At 42.9% G+C, this 18,640-nt stretch overlaps 1 long non-coding RNA gene and 1 pseudogene across 1 annotated transcript in view; one reads left to right on the top strand and one right to left on the bottom strand.

Moving 5' to 3' along the window:
* The first annotated feature begins 7,333 nt into the window (after positions 1–7,333).
* LOC115030378 lies at positions 7,334–8,480 on the top strand (annotated as a pseudogene).
* A 2,872-nt stretch (positions 8,481–11,352) lies between these two features.
* Positions 11,353–18,640, bottom strand: part of LOC110310071 — a 34,036-nt gene continuing 26,748 nt past the window's right edge. The window contains exons 2-4 of the long non-coding RNA XR_002379799.1: positions 17,515–17,649; positions 13,606–13,813; positions 11,353–11,542 (exon numbers count right to left, since the gene is read on the bottom strand). This is a non-coding gene — a long non-coding RNA (uncharacterized LOC110310071). The remainder of the gene's footprint in view (positions 11,543–13,605; positions 13,814–17,514; positions 17,650–18,640) is intronic.

Raw genomic sequence — 18,640 nt, forward strand, 5'->3', positions numbered from 1 at the left:
CTTTGTAGACCAGGCTGGCCTCGAACTCAGAAATCCGCCTGCCTCTGCCTTCCAAGTGTTGGGATTAAAGGCGTGCACCACCACCGCCCCACTGGAAAATTGTTTCTTGACATTGTTTTTGAGACAGTCTCCTGTGTCCTGGACTGGCCTTGAACTACTGATCCTCCTGCCTCTATCTGAATACTTTTGTTGCTGCATTGCTTGAATCCACAGACAGAAATAACTGACTGTAGTTTTATATGTGTGTGTGGTGTATGTATGATTATTCTGTTTTGTATATTTTATGTATATTTTGTATATTGCCATTATATTCTATAGACACACATGTATGCAAAAAGTTCTACACATGTAACAAGACCATTTGGGGTTGGACCAGGCATGGAATTCCCCCTAATATGTGCTTTCTAGTTAAGCTGCCCCATCTGTTAATTTTCTTATCTTGTAGCCCTTCAAAGAAGCACAAGAAAGCTGTGTTTCGCTGGCTAGCCAGGCAGGCATGTGTCACCAGAATTGAGCAATTGCCATAAGCCACGTCAATTAAATCCCTATTCTAGGTAGACTCAGAGAAGAAACAACACAGGTCTTGTTGCCAAATCCAAAGCAAGCATAGCCCTGTAGTGGATCTCATCTCGTCAGCAGAGCCAGAAGCACTTCTCAATTCTAATGTTTCTGGGGGCGAGAGACGCGTCGGGTATTTATTACACACCAGAGGCCAGTTACGCACATGCCATTTAAAAGGCTGCATTTTCTAACTCACAGAACAGGGCATAGTGCTAAAGGATAGGGAAGTATTTTTTCCAGTAAGATTTTTTTTTTAATAGTCCAACATGTCTGTTGGAAGCCAGGGAACTAGAACTCAGTTGGCAGAGTAAACTTGAGGTCAATCCTCAGAACCCAGAGAAAAGGGTCTGGAGCAGGGGCATACCCTTATAATCTCTTCTCTGGGAAGATGGAGACAGGTACATCCCTGGGGCATGCTAGACACACAGACAATCCCAATCAGCAAGTGAGAGACTGTCCCTAAAAGCAAGGAGGCTAGAGAGTAAGGAAGACACCTGAGGTTAACCCTGGCCACAGGGTTCAGTAAGAATCAGCTCAAAGAATTATACAGAAATAAAAAGAATATTTATTATATAGAATTGTGATAAGTTCCTAAAAAGTACACAAAGCAACACAAATCCTTGGTGGTTTTTGTGAAAATTTCACCTTTCATTTATGAATTCAGTTATTTTGTAATTCTCTAGAGATTTATCAAGTGCCTGTTGTAGATCAGGCTCTTCTCTTAGGTGACGTCTGGAAATAGCAGGTTTGTTAAATGTGAGCAGCCCACAAGCATAGTGTGCCAGCTACTACTTTCCTAATGGGTGATACATGCCTGGTAGGAGTTGAAATTCAATTTAAAGAAGGACGTGTATTAGAGCTTACATTTTAAGTGGCTGCTGCCCTTTAGAAAGGGGGAAACATGGTGGCAGGTGCGTGGGATGGCTTGTCCCATCATATCCAGAGTCAGGAAGGAGAGAACTGATTGGAAGTAGAGGTGGGGAAAGGAACCTCAATTCCCAGTGACCCACTTCCTCTACTGAGGTTCTGTCTCAATGCCTGTCACCAGCTGGTGGCCATGTGTTCAGACTCATAAGCCCATGGGGCTCATTTCACATCCAACTGTGACAGAACTGGCGTTGACGTGATTGTTTCCTGTGTAACAGCTGGAAGTGTGAACCACTGGACTCTTGTTCCAGGACACATTGCTTCCAGAACTAAAGCAGTAACAATAGGAAATAAGTTCCTATCTTCTCACTTCTGTATTAATAGCTAGAGTGTTCTTAAGCAGTTGTTTCCTTTAGCTGACCGTGAGGTGATATGAGGTCTGATGAAGAAAAAGTAGCTAACACAGATGTGGCCAGGGCCCAGTGCTCTCCCAAGCAACTAAGCTCTCCTCAAAGGACTGTAAAGGAAACACACCATTACCACTCGGTTTTACGGGAATAGAAGCAAGTAAGAACGATGACTTTAGCTTCCTGTAGTGGCCCACACTTTTTAATCTTAGCACTGAGGAGACAGAGGCAGGTGGCTCTCTGGGTTTGAGAACAACTGGTCTACATGGAGAGTTTTGTATCAGCCAGATCTACATGGGGAGGTCTCAATCTAAAAGGAAGAACTAAGGCTTGATGCCTCTTGGAGGGACCATGGAATCACTTTGGTAGCACAATTGTCAGTAACATGTTATCCTGTTAGAAAAGGTGTTTACATAAAAGAGAATAGTGCTTTTTTTTCCCACCAAAAGATTAGCAATGGGAGTGGGAGGGAAAGGGGTATGGCTCAGCAGGCTCAGGGGGAAGCCAGCAAGCCTAACAACATGGGTCCCATCCCCAAGTCCCACATGGTGAGAGGAAAGAATTAGTTTCTGCAAGTTCTTCTCTCTCTCTCTCTCTCTCTCTCTCTCTCTCTCTCTCTCTCTCACACACACACACACACACACACACACCAAGAAGATAGACAGTCAAAGAGGGAGAGGAAGTTCTGTCTCAGACCTTAGAGTGATGTGTCTGTCCTCCAGTGTGCATGAAGCAGTAGCAGGTTAACTCGATAGTGCCTCAAAACGGTAAAAACCCAGTCTCTATCTGGTGCTTGATGAGACTACACAAAGAGTGCCATCAAAACTTGAGACACAAATTTGATTCAGATCCTCCCAATGTTAAAATCTACTAATATTGCATCCAATACAGTCAACTAACACTCCTAGTTGACAATGGGCTTTTTCAAAAGATAAAGTATTTGGATAGAATTTCGAAGGCTAAATGGGATTTTAATAGAAGGCTAAGGGAGAAAAAACATTCCAGAAGAGGGAGCAGTGTGTATAAAGGCTGACGGCCAGGAAGCATAGAATAAGGCTTGGAATGAGGGATGAAGCTAAGGGTCCAGGCTGAGGCCAGGGCACAGGTGCATGCGAGACTCACAGGGAGGTAGCATGGTCAGATTTGTGCCTCTGAAAACTCCTTGGGGACAGTGAGTGTGTGAATGGCCTGGAACAGTGGATCGAGCTGCCATAGGGATCAGTTGGTGTTACCTCAGTGAAGAGAGTGAGGCCGGAACTCTGAAGAGTCTATGTCTCAACACCAACATTTTAATTTAATGTACAGGAGAGTAGCTCTTAGCCCCGAGTCGCTGCAGCCCGGCCAATGCTATGTTTAGTTCCTAGTCTTGCAAACATTTGTAAACATTTCTCTAAGAATGTAAATTAAACATGATTCTTGCAAAGATACACTTGAATTAGAGGAATAATTTCTTTTTGATTAGTTTAAGTTAGCACAAGGAATTTTATTATGACAGTTTTATATGTTCTTAATCCCCCTCATCTACGTTTTCCTCCTAACTGCCCTCTTCTTGATAGCTCCATTCCTGCCACTCAAAACCACCCTGTGCCTGTCATGGCACCTGAATAACATTACCATCTGTCTCGGCTCCCCCTTTTAAGACCCCATCTTTCCCGTTATCGTGCCTGGAAGGGTTTTGTGAGCTTTGTGCGCATCTGCGCATGCACACACATTCCTCCTCCCCCCACACCCCGCTCCCCAGGAAGAGCGTATGAGAAGAAACCTGTGCAGTTTGTTTTTTAGGGTCTCATCAATTTCATTTAGTATGAAGACTTCCAGTACCACCCATTTTCCTGCAAAAGTCAAGCCTAACATTTCTTTTACCTCTCTCTTTTTAAAAAGATTTATTTCTTTCGTGTATGTGGGTACACTGTCTCTGTCTTCAGACACACCAGGAGAGCACATCGGATCCCATTACAAATGGTTGTGAGCCACCGTGGGGTTGCTGGGAATTGAACTCAGGACCCCTGGAAGATCTTGTAACCGCTGAGCCATCTCTGCAGCCCCTAACATTTCTTTACACCAAATAAAATTCTGTCGTGTGTGTGTGTGTGTGTGTGTGTGTGTGTGTGTGTGTGTGTATGTGTGCACACATTTTCTTCTCCCTTTCATCTGCGGCTGGACACCTCGGCTGGCTCACTTCTTTAGCTGTGACTAGTGCGGCAATAAACACCGGTGGGTAAGTGGTTCTCTGATAGGACTTAAAGCCCCCCGGGTAAACACCTGAGGGTGGTAGGGCTGGGTCATCTGGTAATTATACTTTTAGCTGTGGAGGGAAACTTGATGAGTGCCCATAGTGACTATATCAGCTCTACTCTTCGCAGCAGCACATGAAGGTTTCTTTTCCCTCACAACCTCACCAACGCTTGCTGTCCTTTGTTATCTTCCTGTCAGCTGTTTTGGCCAAGATATAAAAGACAGAAGCCCGAGTGAAAGGGGGGGGGGTGGTCTGTGGATAAAGCTAGCAATGCTTATGCAGAAGACCTGAGTTTGAGTCCCAGTCCCCACAGCTGACAACTGCCTGAAACTCAGATGCAAGTTGAGCGTCTGATCTCTCCAGCCTCCAAGGGCTTCCAACGGATCCATGTATCTGTTCATTTATACAGCGACACACAAACCTACCCAGAATCAAAAACAAAATAAATCTAAACTAAGAAAAAAAAGCACACAAGAGCAGAAAAGTTTTTGTTCTTAACACCCTCAAAGTAGTCTTAATTTGTGTGTGGCAGGGGGCTAAGGATGCGAATGTCTTTCCCAGGTAGTACTGGTCGCTTATGTTTCTTTTGACAACTATCTCTTTACTTCCTTAGACATTCTGTTGATTTTGGGTTTTGTGTTTAATTTTTGCCATTCTCTAATCATCTAGCTATCTATCCCTCCTGGACGCACACGAGCACGTGACATCCTTCTGCAGGCTGCCTCTGTGCTGGGGATTGCTTTCCCTGGTGTGCCTTCTGCTTGGATTCATGTAATCTCATTCACCAATTCTTGGGATTATTTCTTATGCTGTTGGAGTCCTTTATATCAAGACTTTGCCTGTGCTTATATCTTGACATATTTCTCCTTTGTCGCTTTTCCAGCAGTTTCCACTATTCATGCCTTATGTTAATATTGTTGACCCATCCTAAACTCATTTTTGTCTGGAGTAAAAGACATAATCATGGATATCTGCACTCCCAACATCATAATTTCATCCTTCTTCGTGTGGATATCTATATCCCCAACATCATTTATTGAAGAAGTTGTCTTTTTTTTTTAATTTGGTATATTTTTTTTGTTAAAAATTAGGCAGAAGTAGCTGGGTAGGTTTGTTTCTGGACCATTCTCCTCCATTGATGTACATTTTTATTTTTGTGTTTCTCTCAGGGCTATATTAGTCACTGTGGTTCCGTAATGTAATTTCACACGCTGTATGGTGGGGCCCCAACGCTGTTCCTCCCATGTGAATCCTCCTCTTCCCACCCCCTCTTTCTTTTCCTCTTTTTAAATGATGCTTGAGTGTGAAGTCTACCCATGCTTTAGTTACCATAGTCTTGAAGGCAGTCAACTTGAGGGTAAAACTGATACAGAGAAGAGGAAGAGTCAAAATAAACAGAGAAGAGTGATCTTAATCGTGTATTGAACTATGGGGTGTGAATGAAAGGATGTCTATTTTTATGCTGATCTTAATGTTTTTAGGGTGGGGGCAAAAACAAAAACACTGCCTCCAAAGTAAGAGAGGGGCATGTCACCGCTGCAAGGTGGCCGGCAGGGGACACCTCCTACAGTGCGTTTCTTGTAACAGCCAATCTACTATTTGTTGAAAGAATCTACAGATGAAAGCTAACTGCCCAGGGGATAGTTAATTAAAATTGTAGCCATTTAGAAAAGATCCCCATTTGGCTTAGAATGCTCAAGTCGGTGAGCAATTCTTTCTTGTTCCTTTCTTTGTTACATGCCTGTTTTCCCCAATTAAATCTGTCTATATTACAAATTGGTATGATCTCATCAAAGGCAACATCAGCCTTCTCTAATTGTTTACAAACCAGTGGGTAGTATTGCATTCTTTCAGAAGAGAGTGTGCAAAAGTTTAACTGAAAGATAGTTTGTGCGCATGAAGGAAATGGTTTACCTAGACATTCACAATCCCAGGGAGAGACACGGTGTTCTTCTTTGTGTCAACTTCTCTGGGCTTCAGTACATATGTGAGCAATTAAAACACAAATTAACATTTGGAAAATTTATCTAAGCATTTAGTAGTCACAAATACAAAGCTGAAAAAAATTGTAAGTGAGAAGTCTCTGTCTTAGAGGAATTATACCCATGGCTTTCTGATTGCAAAACCTAGAGGTTTCCCCTATATAAAATGTGGAGATTTGTTATTACAAAGTGAAAAATGAAAAGAAGGTAGAGGATTTCGGAAAATATATTAGCGATTGGAGAGCCAGCACTAGAGAAAACAAAAGAACAATGGTTTCTTATCAGGGGGGACACAGCACTAATATTCATGACCCAACAGGAACTCTGGGGACCACGGTCTTTTTGTGCCTTCAGAGTCGGACATCTGCCATTCTTGCCTTATGATGGCCGCACTTGTAACTGTTCTTTTGTATCTGCCCTGTCCATCTGTGTCACTGGGAGGTGGTTTCACTGTGGTGCAATTCTGGGTTGATAGTGATTTTTCTTTTCCCCCTTCAAAGTTACCATTTCATTGTCTTCTGGTTTACATCATTGATGAGGACTCCATTATCATTTTGATTGCTAACCCCATGACTCCTGTGATTGTCAGTCTTTTCCTGCACGCTGTCCTAGTTGGGCAAGTCAACCTGTGTTCAAGTTTACTAAGGCTCTCCTCTAAAGCTCAAGGGACTGTTAGTAGCATCTGGTATGTTTTAAGTATTGTGTTTTAGGGTCTGGAAATCTTTCTTCCGTATTCTCAAATACTTTTATCTTTCCCCATTATATCTAAAATTCCCTTACATTCTTTGAACTTGTTATTATAATTGTTCTAAAATTAGTGCAGTGGATTCCAATGACTGGACCTAACCATGTGTCTGTTTCTATTGACTTATGTTTTTTATTATCATTCTGTTAAGAACAGCTCTGCAATACCTAGATCAGAAACTCTTCTCAGGACAGAAAAACTGCCCCCATTGTCTGTTTCCCCCATTGGAAAGCTCATTTTAATGAAATGAGGCTCAGTAGGTCTTCATCTACTTCTTACTTGTTGTTTGCTATTTGTGAAAATACTGTTATTTGCTTGATATTTTGGAGTTTTTCAAGGGAAACAAAAACCTTTTGTGCTGTTTTGAAGTTGATGTTTGAGCCAATAATTCAAATTTTCAAAATTCAAAATGTCAGTAGGAGAAAAATATAGGGGGATTTGTTACATAATCTTGAATCAGAGGAACTCTTTCTCACACAAGACTTAACCTCAGATCTTTAAAACCTATTGGGGGTTGTGCTGTAGAGAAGGGACGGATTTGTAAACCTCAGAGTGAGGTTCTGCCTGCCGGAGGCCGCTGTGGTGTGGAGACCCCCGGGTGAATCCACCGTCACCATGTCTGACCAGGAGGCAAAACCTTCAACTGAGGACTTTAGGCGATAAGAAGGAAGGAGAATACATTAAACTCAAAGTTATTGGACAGGATAGCAGTGAGATACATTTCAAAGTGAAAATGACAACACATCTCAAGAAACTCAAAGAATCATACTATCAAAGACAGGGAGTTCCAATGAATTCACTCAGGTTTCTCTTTGAAGGTCAGAGAATTGCTGATAATCATACTCCGAAAGAACTGGGAATGGAGGAAGAAGATGTGATTAAAGTTTCTCAGGAACAAACGGGGGGTCACTCGGCGGTTTAGATAATTCTTTTTATTTTTTATTTTTTCCTTTCCCTCAATCCTTTTTTATGTTTAAAAATATTTCTTTTGTAATGTGGTGTTCAAAATGAAAATTGATTACTGGCACTCCATCTCTTAGAACATATGAATTCTAGTGTTCAATATTCATTATTGGTTGTTTTTGTTGTGCTGATTTTTGGTGATCAGACCTCAGCTCCCTTAATACTGCCCTTTTTCCTTTAAGAGATTACATGTGTGCACAGAGAGGCCACCCTTTTCAGAACTGTGCATTTTCAGGTTTGTGATGATAAAAAGATCGACCAATGGGAACTTTCCTATGACCCTTCAATTGGCCCTGAAGTTCCAGCATGTGGTTGCTTCACTCCTGGACTGTGATTTTCAGTGAGAGATGGAAATTTTTCAGAGAACTGAACTGTGGAAAATGACCTTTCCTCAGCTTGAAGCTACTTTTAAAATCTGAGGGTCTGGACCAAAAGAAGAACATCATGTTTGTAGTCAAGATGACAGATACAGTGAGAGCAACAGCTAACTCCAAAGGTGGCTTCACTGGAGAGAAAGAAAGTGTCTTGAGCAAGACAGTATTGTCAGAAGATCCCAGGAACATTCTAATGTTCATCAGCAGTTATTAATAAAGTTACTCATACAGAAGTGTACTCAACAGACACTGCTTTTGATTCTGTTTGTACTTTTTGGCCTGGGACATGGGTTTTCAAGGGACATCGTCTGTACCAGCTTCATTAAAATACACAATATTTGTAAAAACAAAAAAACAAAAAAAATAAATAAAACCTATTGGGAAAGGTTTTACTCTCCCTTCTCCTTTGTCTCTATAGATTTTCTATACATATCTTAAATTAATACTGTGAGCTATACCAAATGACAAAGAAAATACTTGTATTGCATAAGAGTGGGGCATTTTGAGGGAGAGATGGCTCAGAGGTTAAGAGCACTGACTGCTCTTCCAGAAGTCCTGAGTTCAATTCCAGGCAACCACATGGTGGCTCACAACCATCTATAATGGGATCTGATGCCATCTTCTGGTGTGTCTGAAGACAGCTACAGTGTACTTAAGTACATCAAATAAATAAGTCTTTAGAAAGTGGGGGATTTTTTTATTTGGTATAAAGATCAAAAGGATGGGAATTTTTTATATAAGAAATAAAACAAAAATTGGGCAGTTGAAAAAAAAACCCCACTATAAGCAAAGTTTCACAGGAGGAGTGTTCCTCTTTCCACATCCTCACCAGCAGGTGCTGTCACTTGAGTTTTTGATCTTAGCCATTCTGACTGGTGTGAGATGTAATCTCAGGGTCATTTTGATTCTCATTTCCCTGATGACTAAGGATGTTAAACATTTATTTAAGTGCTTCTCAGCCATTCGGGATTCTCTGTTTAGCGCTGTATCCCATTTTTAAATTGGGTTATTTGGTTTTATGGAGTCTCACTTCTTGAGTTCTCTAAATATTTTGGATATTATCTCTCTATAGGATGTGGGGTTAGTGAAGATTTTTTCCCAATCTGTAGGTTGCTGTTTTGTCCCATTGGCAGTGTCCTTTGCCCGATAGAAGTTTTTCAGTTTCATGAGATCCCATTTATCAATAGTTGATCTTAGAGCCTAAGCCATTGGTGTCCTGTTCAGGAAATGTTCCCCTGTGCCAATGCATTGAAGTTATTTCCCACTTTCTCTTCTATCTGGTTTTATACAGAGGCCCTAGATCCACTTGGACTTGAGCTTGTGAGAGGTGATAAAATGCGGACTGCCAGTTAGACCAGCATCATTTGTTAAAGATGCTTTCTTTTTTCCACTGTATGTTTTTGGCTTCTTTGTCAAAGATCAAGTGTCCATACATAGGTGCTCCACTTTGTTCATAGCAGCCTTTTTCATAATATGCAGAAACTTGAATCAACCCAGATGTCCCTCAACTGAAGAATGGATACAGAAAATGTGGTTCATTTACACAATGGAAATCTATTCAGCTATTAAAAATGAGAACATCATGAATTTTGCAGGCAAATGGATGGAACTAAAAAATATCCTGAGTGAGGTAACTCAGACTCAAAAGGACATGCATGGCAAAAAGTACAGAAGACCCAGGATACAACTCACAGACTGTAAGAAGTTTGACAAGGAGGAAGTCCCAAGTCAGAATGCTTCAATTTCACTCAGAAGTGGCGATAAAATAATCATGGGAGGCAGAAATAGGAAGAGATCTGGGTGGGAGAGGGGAGGGGGAGGGGAAAGGGGGAAGGATCAGGTATAAGAGGAGGCAGGAGATAAGCTTAGAGGGCCAAGAGAATGAATGGGGATATGCAGCTGCTGAGGTGGGAGGTGGGGGGATCTCCAGAAAGTCCCAGAGACCTGGGATGTGACAGGCTAATGCTATGTTGTGCTTGCAGACAGGAACCTAGTATGGCTGTACTCGAGAGGCTCTGCCAGGAGCTGACTGAGACAGATGCAGATACTTACAGCCAACCAACCATTGGACTGAGCTTGGGGACCCCTAAGGAAGAGTTAGGGGAAGGATTGAAGGAGCTGAAGGGGATGGCAACCCCATTGGAAGACCAACAGTGTCAACTAACTTGGACCCCCTGGGAGCTCCTAGAGGCTGAGCCAGCAACCAAAGAACACACATGGGCTGGTCTGTGGACCTCAGCACAGATGTACCACAGGACCACCTTGTCTGGCCTCAGTGAGAGAGGATGTGCCTAATCCTGTGAAGATTTGATGCCCCAGGATGGGGGAAGCTGTGGGGTAGGGGAGAACCCACTCAGAGTCGAAGGGGAGGGGAGAGACGGTGAAGACATCTGGGAGAGGGAACTGGAGAGAGGGGGCAACATTTGGGGTGTAAATAAATAAAATAATTAATTAAAAAATAAAGTAATGGAAATAAAATGCATATTAATAACAAAAACCTCCCAACAGAGTATCAACATGGAAACACCCCCAATTCCACTGGTAAGGAAGAAGTTCAAGTGAAACTGGGAACATGATTTTTGCTTATCTCCTTGACAGCATTCAGTGCTAAAGCGGCTATGGGAAATCACCTCTCACATAGGTCACAGGTCAAGTACAAACTGGCATCGTGCAGTTAGAGGCACTTGTTTTGTGCTATTTTAGAGTGTTGTTTGGTAATGTCAATTAAAGTTCTACAGCTATTACATGCTTTGTGTGAGCAATTTTCATTTTATAAACTTGTACCATGAGAGCACTGGAAATGTATATAAAGATTTATAAAAAAAAACACAGCTATCATTTTCTAGAGCAAAAACTGAAAAGAATCCCAGCAGCCACAGTGCAGGCCAGATTAAGGATGTGTAGCCTACTCTAACCACTGACCACACAGTAACCAATTTTGCTGGTTTGGGGGTGGACTGCTTCTTTGGGGCAAGCTGAGCAGATATTTCAGAGGAAATGGGTGTCTTGTTTTGCATGAATTGTGACATTTTGGAAGTGAAGGAACTCTGTTTTGGGAATTGATAGTGTTGGCTTGGCTGCTGTTTAGTACGGTGACTTCTCTCTCTTTCATTCTAGACCTCCTGTATAAAACACTGGCTGACAACTATTTATCTCTCAAAAACCATCCACTGAGAAGAAAGGAAACAGCAAAAGAAAACAGAATGAACACAACTTTCCACATTAAAAATTTATTAACATCTGTTTCTGAATAATAATTCCAGTAATAGATGATGTGCCCAAGAGAGGTCCTGCCCAGTGGCTATGCCTTTGGCTTCTCTAAGCTTGGATTTGGATCATTTGGGAAATTCTTCTCTTTCTGAACTCTGACTTCTTCCATTACTAGTGTTATACACGTTCAGAAGCACCTGTTAAGGAATGGGGAAAGCAATAGCTCAGGTGGTAAAGGGCTTGCAGCAAAAGCATGGGGACCTGAGTTCAAGCCCTAGAACCTACATTAAAAACTAGGCATGGAGGTACATGCTTAGAATCCAGGCACTGGGAAGATGAAGGAGGTGGGTCCCCAGGACTTACTGACCAGCCATCCCAGCCACGAGTCTCCAGGCTAGTCCAAAACCTCTGCCTCCAAAACAAGATAAAACAGGACTGAGGAAGACCCATGACATTTATATCTAGCCACACACATGTATACCCATATATACATGAACATGTACACATGTGCAAGCATGTGTGTACACATGACACTCACACGCAATGCATCAATGTGCTTTTGGCGTGTCATGCCATCTTTGGATAGACTGTAGATATGTACTCATTTTGTGACAAATTTCATCTTATTCACTGAGATAGAGAGAGCAATGGTCACCCAGTGATGCCAGAAATATCCGACGGTAAACTGAACCTTGGCAAGAAGGTACACTATGACCTGACTATTTTTTATTAAAATCTCCAACAACATTCCCAAGCAAGCAGGGGTAGGCTCTGACCTTGTCAGAAAAGCCACAGACAGCATGATGATGTCTCTGGTGCTCCTGTATTTACCTGCTGCACATGTTTTGACATATGTCAAAACTTGCTTTGATAGACATCAATTCTTTGTAGCACACAGCCCTGGGCTGGGAACACCACTCAGTAGAGCTAGTGGCTCATCTAAAGGTCAGTGTAGCCTGAGAAGTGGACAGAGAAGGGCCATTTATGACCAGGTGAAACAGAGATGCCTTGGCACAGAGCCAACAGGACTTCAATTAGACCAAGACAAACAAAGGAAGAGGAAATAAAGATGCCCCGCATTGCCTTCTTAGAAACACATACACACAGCAAAGCCACTTCAGACTCCACTTGTCTGTTCCCAGCCCTGTCCTGCAGATACACAGGGAGGGACAGAAGCAGTTAGCTAAGGACGTGCCTCTGCTGTAGATGATGAACTGGCAGCCACATGGCACGGTGAAATATATTTAGGACAGAGACAATGAGGCCCCCTTGGGTGGGGGGTTCTGGTTCTGTTTGCTTGACTGGGTTATGTGTTTGTCCGGCAAAGTATAAGAGGAGGAAGCTGCTCTTTGAGACCTGAGCACTGGCTTTATAAAGTCCTATTTCCTCTGTGATGAACCAATGATTTTTAATCACAGAATTGTTAATTAAATTAAAAAGGAGGGTGTGCGATTTCTGACCATGTTGACCTTACACTGTTTCTTTATCATTTCCCTTTTCTTGGGACATTTATAATATACTCGTGAGCCACTTCAATAGCGTGTGGTTCTAGTCCACAAGTAAAGAAGTGAGCCTGCAATGATATCTTCAGCTATGATGTAATACAGAACTCTGAAGCCTGCCACTTTAGTATCCAAATCATGGGTTCTTCCAGGCTCTCATTTTAAGGAATAATGTAAAGAGGCAAGGAAGCCCAGATACTCCGATAAGGTGCCTCCAAAGCCCAGTTAAATGTCCCTTCTATTTCTATTGGAAAATTTAACAAGGAGATACATCAAAGTCAGAGTTTAGAGCTAGTGAGATGGCTCAGTGGGAAAAGAAGCCTACTGCCAAGCCTGACGACCTAAGCTCAACACTTAGGAGCCACTTGGTTGGAGGCAGAGAACAGACTCTTGCAAGTTGTCCTCTGAACTCCACACTATGCCTTTTCACATACATCCCTTTCCCCTCACGGGGTTATGTGTACGTGTACACACACACACACACACACACACACACACACACACTAAGTAAAAGATACTTTTTTAAAAAGTACAAAAACATGGAATTTTTGAGAGTAGAAATATTTAAAACAAATGCCACTATAAACAATTAAAGTAAGGATAGGGGTTAAAATAACTAACTTTCTATTCTAGGTGATTGAATGAGTTATTTTTAAATTACTTTTCTGCTCCTACCATGGCCACTGTTCTCTTTGCAGTGTGATAAATAAATTTGCTTTCTTTCTAGTAAAAACGCATTGTTTTAAAACGTTACTTACTCTGTAGTATGGAGAGTTCCTGAAACCGACGGTTCTGGTTCTTGCGACATGACCGGGGAAGCGCTTGGAGGGTTGAGTCCACAGATGCTAGGCATGTGAACAGTTTGTCCTGCCCCTGGATCCACCTTAGCCTTGCCGTTCACCTCACGTAAGAGTCAGCTGACTTGTTTGTTGAAGGGAGTATTTGTCTTCTGAATTTTCCCTCAGGCTACGGAAGAAAATAAAGAATCAGACACTTACGCCAGGGTGCGTTGTGGGCGTGCGCTTAGTAGACTCTTGGTTTCACCAGCACGGTCTGTTTCTCCGGGTCTCCACTGAAGCTTCAGTGTTGACACATGAGGGCTAGGGAGATGACTCAGTTATGAAAACGTTTGCTGCGCAAGCAGAAGGCTCTGAGTTTTAAAGACGTGGAGACGGTGGTGCCCAAGTGTAATTCTAGCATTGGGGGTGGAGCTAGGTGGATCCTTGGGGCTCATTGGCTAGCCAACCTTCCAGTCTTCGAGCTCCTGAATTGCAATACAAGGTCCAGTCTCAAAAATAAGATAGATGGCTCCCGAGGGACAGCACCCGCAGTTGACTGGCATCTGTGTGTACCCACATACATAAACACACACATGAAGGTGGGACACAGGAAGGTCCTTTCAATTTCATTTTGCAGATCATGCCATCTGGCTCATCTCCAAATTCATAATTGTGATGCCTACTGGCCATGTTTACTTGCTGGACTTGATTCTCAGGCTCCCATCTCTGTATGTGCTAAGCTGTTAGCTCTCTCCTTCTTCTCACCTCTCCTCCTCTACCTCAAAAATCTCAGGGCTGCAAACCTACCGAGAGTGTCAAGTGTAGCTGCAAGAGCACTGGGTGGGAAGGCAGCATCTTAACTTCCAAACTTAGGCTAGTGGTTCCTTTTCCTTTTTCTTTTTCTTTTCTTTTTCTTTTCTTTTTTCCTTTCTTCCTTCCTTCCTTCCTTTCTCTCTTTCTTTTTTGTTGTTTTTGTTTGTTTGTTTTTGGTTTTGTTTTGAGGCAGGGTTTCCCTGTATAGCCCTGACTGTCCTGGAACTCACTCTTTTGACTAGGCTGTCCTTAAACTCAGAAATCCGCTTGCCTCTGCCTCCCATGTGCTGGGATCAATGGTGTGCGCCACCACTGCCTGGCTGCGTTTCCTTTTGAGAAAGCTGAATGAACAAGCTTGTCTCACTGACAGGCCTGCAGATTCGGGTACAAAGCACAATCAACTGTGGCAAAGTCAAATCTCTGTTCACAGAACACAAAGTTTTGCATCGGGAGGCAGGACTGTCTCTAGTGTCGTGGCTCTGACCACACCTACTATACCACAGAGCAGAAAGAGAGGTTAATTTGACCCTTAACTAGACAGGGACCAGATCGTATTCAAGCTTACATGTTGCTTCTTACATTGTGACTGTAATTCTTCTCTATGGATCTGCTGGCAGGACTATTGATTAGACACAAGAGGCAGATGGATTGTACCCAGTTGGGGTCGTATTTCATACCCAGTTTATAACATATTACTATTTTACGCGTTACAGGGTTTCAGTCTCAAGAGAGTTTTGGTGTTTTTTTTTTGTTTGTTTGGTTGGTTGGTTTTTTTTGTTTGCTTATTTTGGTAGACTCTGGGTAAAAAAAGTATTAAATGCAGATACCTGGGGGAGAGAATATTTTTGCGATTTTGAATTTGCTTTGAAGTGAAAATACATGTGTGTCTGTGTGTGTTGTATATGTGTGTGTTTCAGTGTTGGTACACCTGTGTGCATATGGAGGCCAAAAGTTGGTGGTATCAGGTGCCTTCCCTAACCTCTTTCCATCTTACTAGTTGAAATAAGATCTCTCACAGGATCTGGAGTTCACTGTAGGCTGGCTATCCAAAGGAGCCCCAGGGAGCTGCCTGTCTCTGCCTCCTTGGTGCTGGGGTTACAGATGTTTCCATGCCACCTGGCTTTCTGTGTGCATGCTGGGAATCTGAGCTCAGCTCCTCATGCTGGTGTGGTGACCACTTTACTACCAGCCCTTGCTTTCACTTTTTTTTTTAAAGATTTATTTATTATTATATCTAAGTACACTGTAGCTGTCTTCAGATGCACCAGAAGAGGGCATCAGATCTCATTACGGATGGTTGTGAGCCACCATGTGGTTGCTGGGATTTGAACTCAGGACCTTCGGAAGAGCAGTCGGTGCTCTTAACCACAGAGCCATCTCTCAACCCCCTTGCTTTCACTTTTAAGCTACTCATTTCAACCACACTCTATCTTCTCACTCCCGGAACGGCGCCGACCTTGGACAGGCCATTATAGATGGATCTCATATTTTGTGTAAGTGTTCCAAGAAGCACGGGTGAGCTAGATACAGCACAGGTGATTTCAAAGAAGATCTGACATGGGAATTGCAAGAGGATGTGGTGGGTTGTGTTTGCTGTGGGTTTTTTTTTTCCTCCCTTGCAGTCCTTTCACTTTCTGGGGATGCTGCTAAGAGCAGAGACAGTAAACTGCACTGGTAAAATCTGACAGATTACTTCAGAACCAGGGGCAAACAGAGGGAGCGACCCTAAAGTCGCCTTTTGACGTTCTATTTTAATTTCATGTTTGTCTCATTTTACAACTCTCCCCATCACCTCCTGCCTCCAAGTTTTTCTATACTTGGAAGGAGCGCTTTTCCAGAAAGCACGGGTTTAGGCAATGTGTTTAGAGAGGTAACAAAGAGGTCTGAGAGTTGTTAGGGGGTGAAGACAGATCCAGGGTTATATGAACTGTCTCTATGTTCACTGCAGAAAGTTTGCCTAAAGGGGCTTTATTGCTTATTTCTGAAGGAGGAAGAGGAGGAGGAGGAGGAGGAAGACAGTTGGAGAGATGGCTCAGTGTTAAGAGCACTAACTGCTCTTCCAGAGGTCTAGAGTTCAACTCCCAGCAACCACATGGTGTCTCATAACCATCCAATGGAGCCTGATGCCCTCTTCTGGTGTGTTTGAAGACAGCTACAGTGTACTCATATACATAAAATAAATAGGTTTTTTTTTTTTTTTTTTTTGAGACAGGGTTTCTCTGTATAGCCCTGGCTGTCCTGGAACTCACTCTGTAGACCAGGCTGGTCTTGAACTTGGAAATCTGCCTGCCTCTGCTTCCCAAGTGCTGGGATGAAAGGCATGCGCCACCACTGCCCAGCAAATAAATAATTCTTAAAAAAAGAAGAAGAAAAAAGTTTTGGGTGTATGTCTGTACATATGATCTCTTGCTCTGTGTACCTGTACACATACTCTTCTCTCTCTCTCTCTCTCTCTCTCTCTGTGTGTGTGTGTGTGTGTGTGTGTGTGTGTGTGTGTGTGTGTGAACGTGGTTGTGTACATGCCTCAACAAGGGTGTGGAAATCAGAGGGACAGCTTTCGGTCTTAGTCCTCACCTTCCATGTGTAAAAGAAGAGCTCTTTCTGCTATACTCTGGGGTCTCTAACCCTCAGCTTTGGGGATTTTCCTGTCTCCATCTCCCATGTTCTTGTAGGAGCACCTGGTTAGAGAGACTTAGGTTACTGCACTTGACTTTTATGTGGGCTCTGAGATTTGAATTTTGGTTCAAACTCCTAGCTCTCCGGGCTGCATTATGTAGTAACAGGCAAAGCGTGAGGATTTTCTGAGTCTTGGAATTTTGGTTGCTGACATGAAAACAAGAAGCAAACGGAATTAGAATCACAGCACTGTAAAGAATGTCTGGTGTGGCCAGGCAGTGCTGGCGCACGCTTTTAATCCCAGCAACCTGGAGGTAATGAGTTTGAGGCCAACCTGATGTACCAAGCAAGTTCCAGGACAGTTAGAGCTACACAGAAAAACTCTGTCTCAAAAAACAAAGCAAAACAAACCAACCAACCAACCAAACAAACAAACAAAAGCCAAAATTAATTTCTCACAGGATGCGCTGCTCCAGTGGCTGGCTCTTTCTCTGGGCTGCGACAGCAGGATTTGAAGAGAAGATCTGTCCATCTGCAAGATTCTTGGGGCCTAAGAAATATGGCATGGTCTAAATAGGTTCCTTCCCAGTCCTCCTGTATGGACAGCAGAGATAGATGGGAACAAATTAACACATAAACTCTTACTTCTTTTGGCTATTATTACAGTCCTTGCCAATATTTCAAGCCACAGGAGGAGGAGGAGGAGGAGGAGGAGGAATGGGAGGAGGAAGAGGAGGGGGGGAAGGAGAGTGGGTAGGGGCAGGGGAAACATTTATGCACACCTGCCAAGCTCTATAAAAACTGTACAGTAGTCATAGAAAATTTAAAACCAAGAAATTTCCCCATAAGACATATGATTTGTCGGGGATTTTTTTTTTTTAAAGAGAAAAATACGGTCCTTACTTGAACCAGTTGCCATGTCAGATGCCTGCCTTCCTTGCTCAGGTTATTACCAGGTTAAATACAGTCTGTTTCGATGAAAGCCTTTTACAGCGTATAGTAAAATGGGCTCACTAGTCATTTCCCTCTTATTATATGTCAATTTCTCTCAGTACTGCGAGAGTGGACATTAGGCCCCAGTAGCCAGAGCCTTACAGAGTGCAGTTGATGATACTTTAACCCTCTAAGGCACACAGTCCTGCAAATGCTCCCCCCCCATCCCTTAGCCTGTGCTGAGTCCTGATCACTAACTCCATTTTATTTTCTTCTGTAAAATAGGGACTTCCCCTCTTCTCTTCTGTATTGCATCTCCCTCCCATCCTGCCACGGTCACAGGCCCTATTCAGGTAGCTTAGGTAATGTTCCCTACACACAGAGAGGTGGGGGGGTGGGTAAGGGGGGAAGGGAGAGTTTATGGACCCAAGTGTAATATTGCTAGAAATAACTGGTCAGTCAGTAAAAACTTCACTCAGACTGACTTCCGACGCTACGTGCAGGCGCCATTGTTTCTGGATGACTGTCAATGGCTACATTATAATCTAATCCAAAGAAAGCTGGGTGACAGCCCCACACCATGCTTATTTATTGCATGGGTTATGACCTTTCAACAAATCACTTCCTCCAGGTAGATTACAGCCCCCCCCCC

This window comes from Mus caroli, chromosome 2 (genome assembly GCF_900094665.2).
Source record: "Mus caroli chromosome 2, CAROLI_EIJ_v1.1, whole genome shotgun sequence".
NCBI classification, from domain to species: domain Eukaryota; kingdom Metazoa; phylum Chordata; class Mammalia; order Rodentia; family Muridae; genus Mus; species Mus caroli.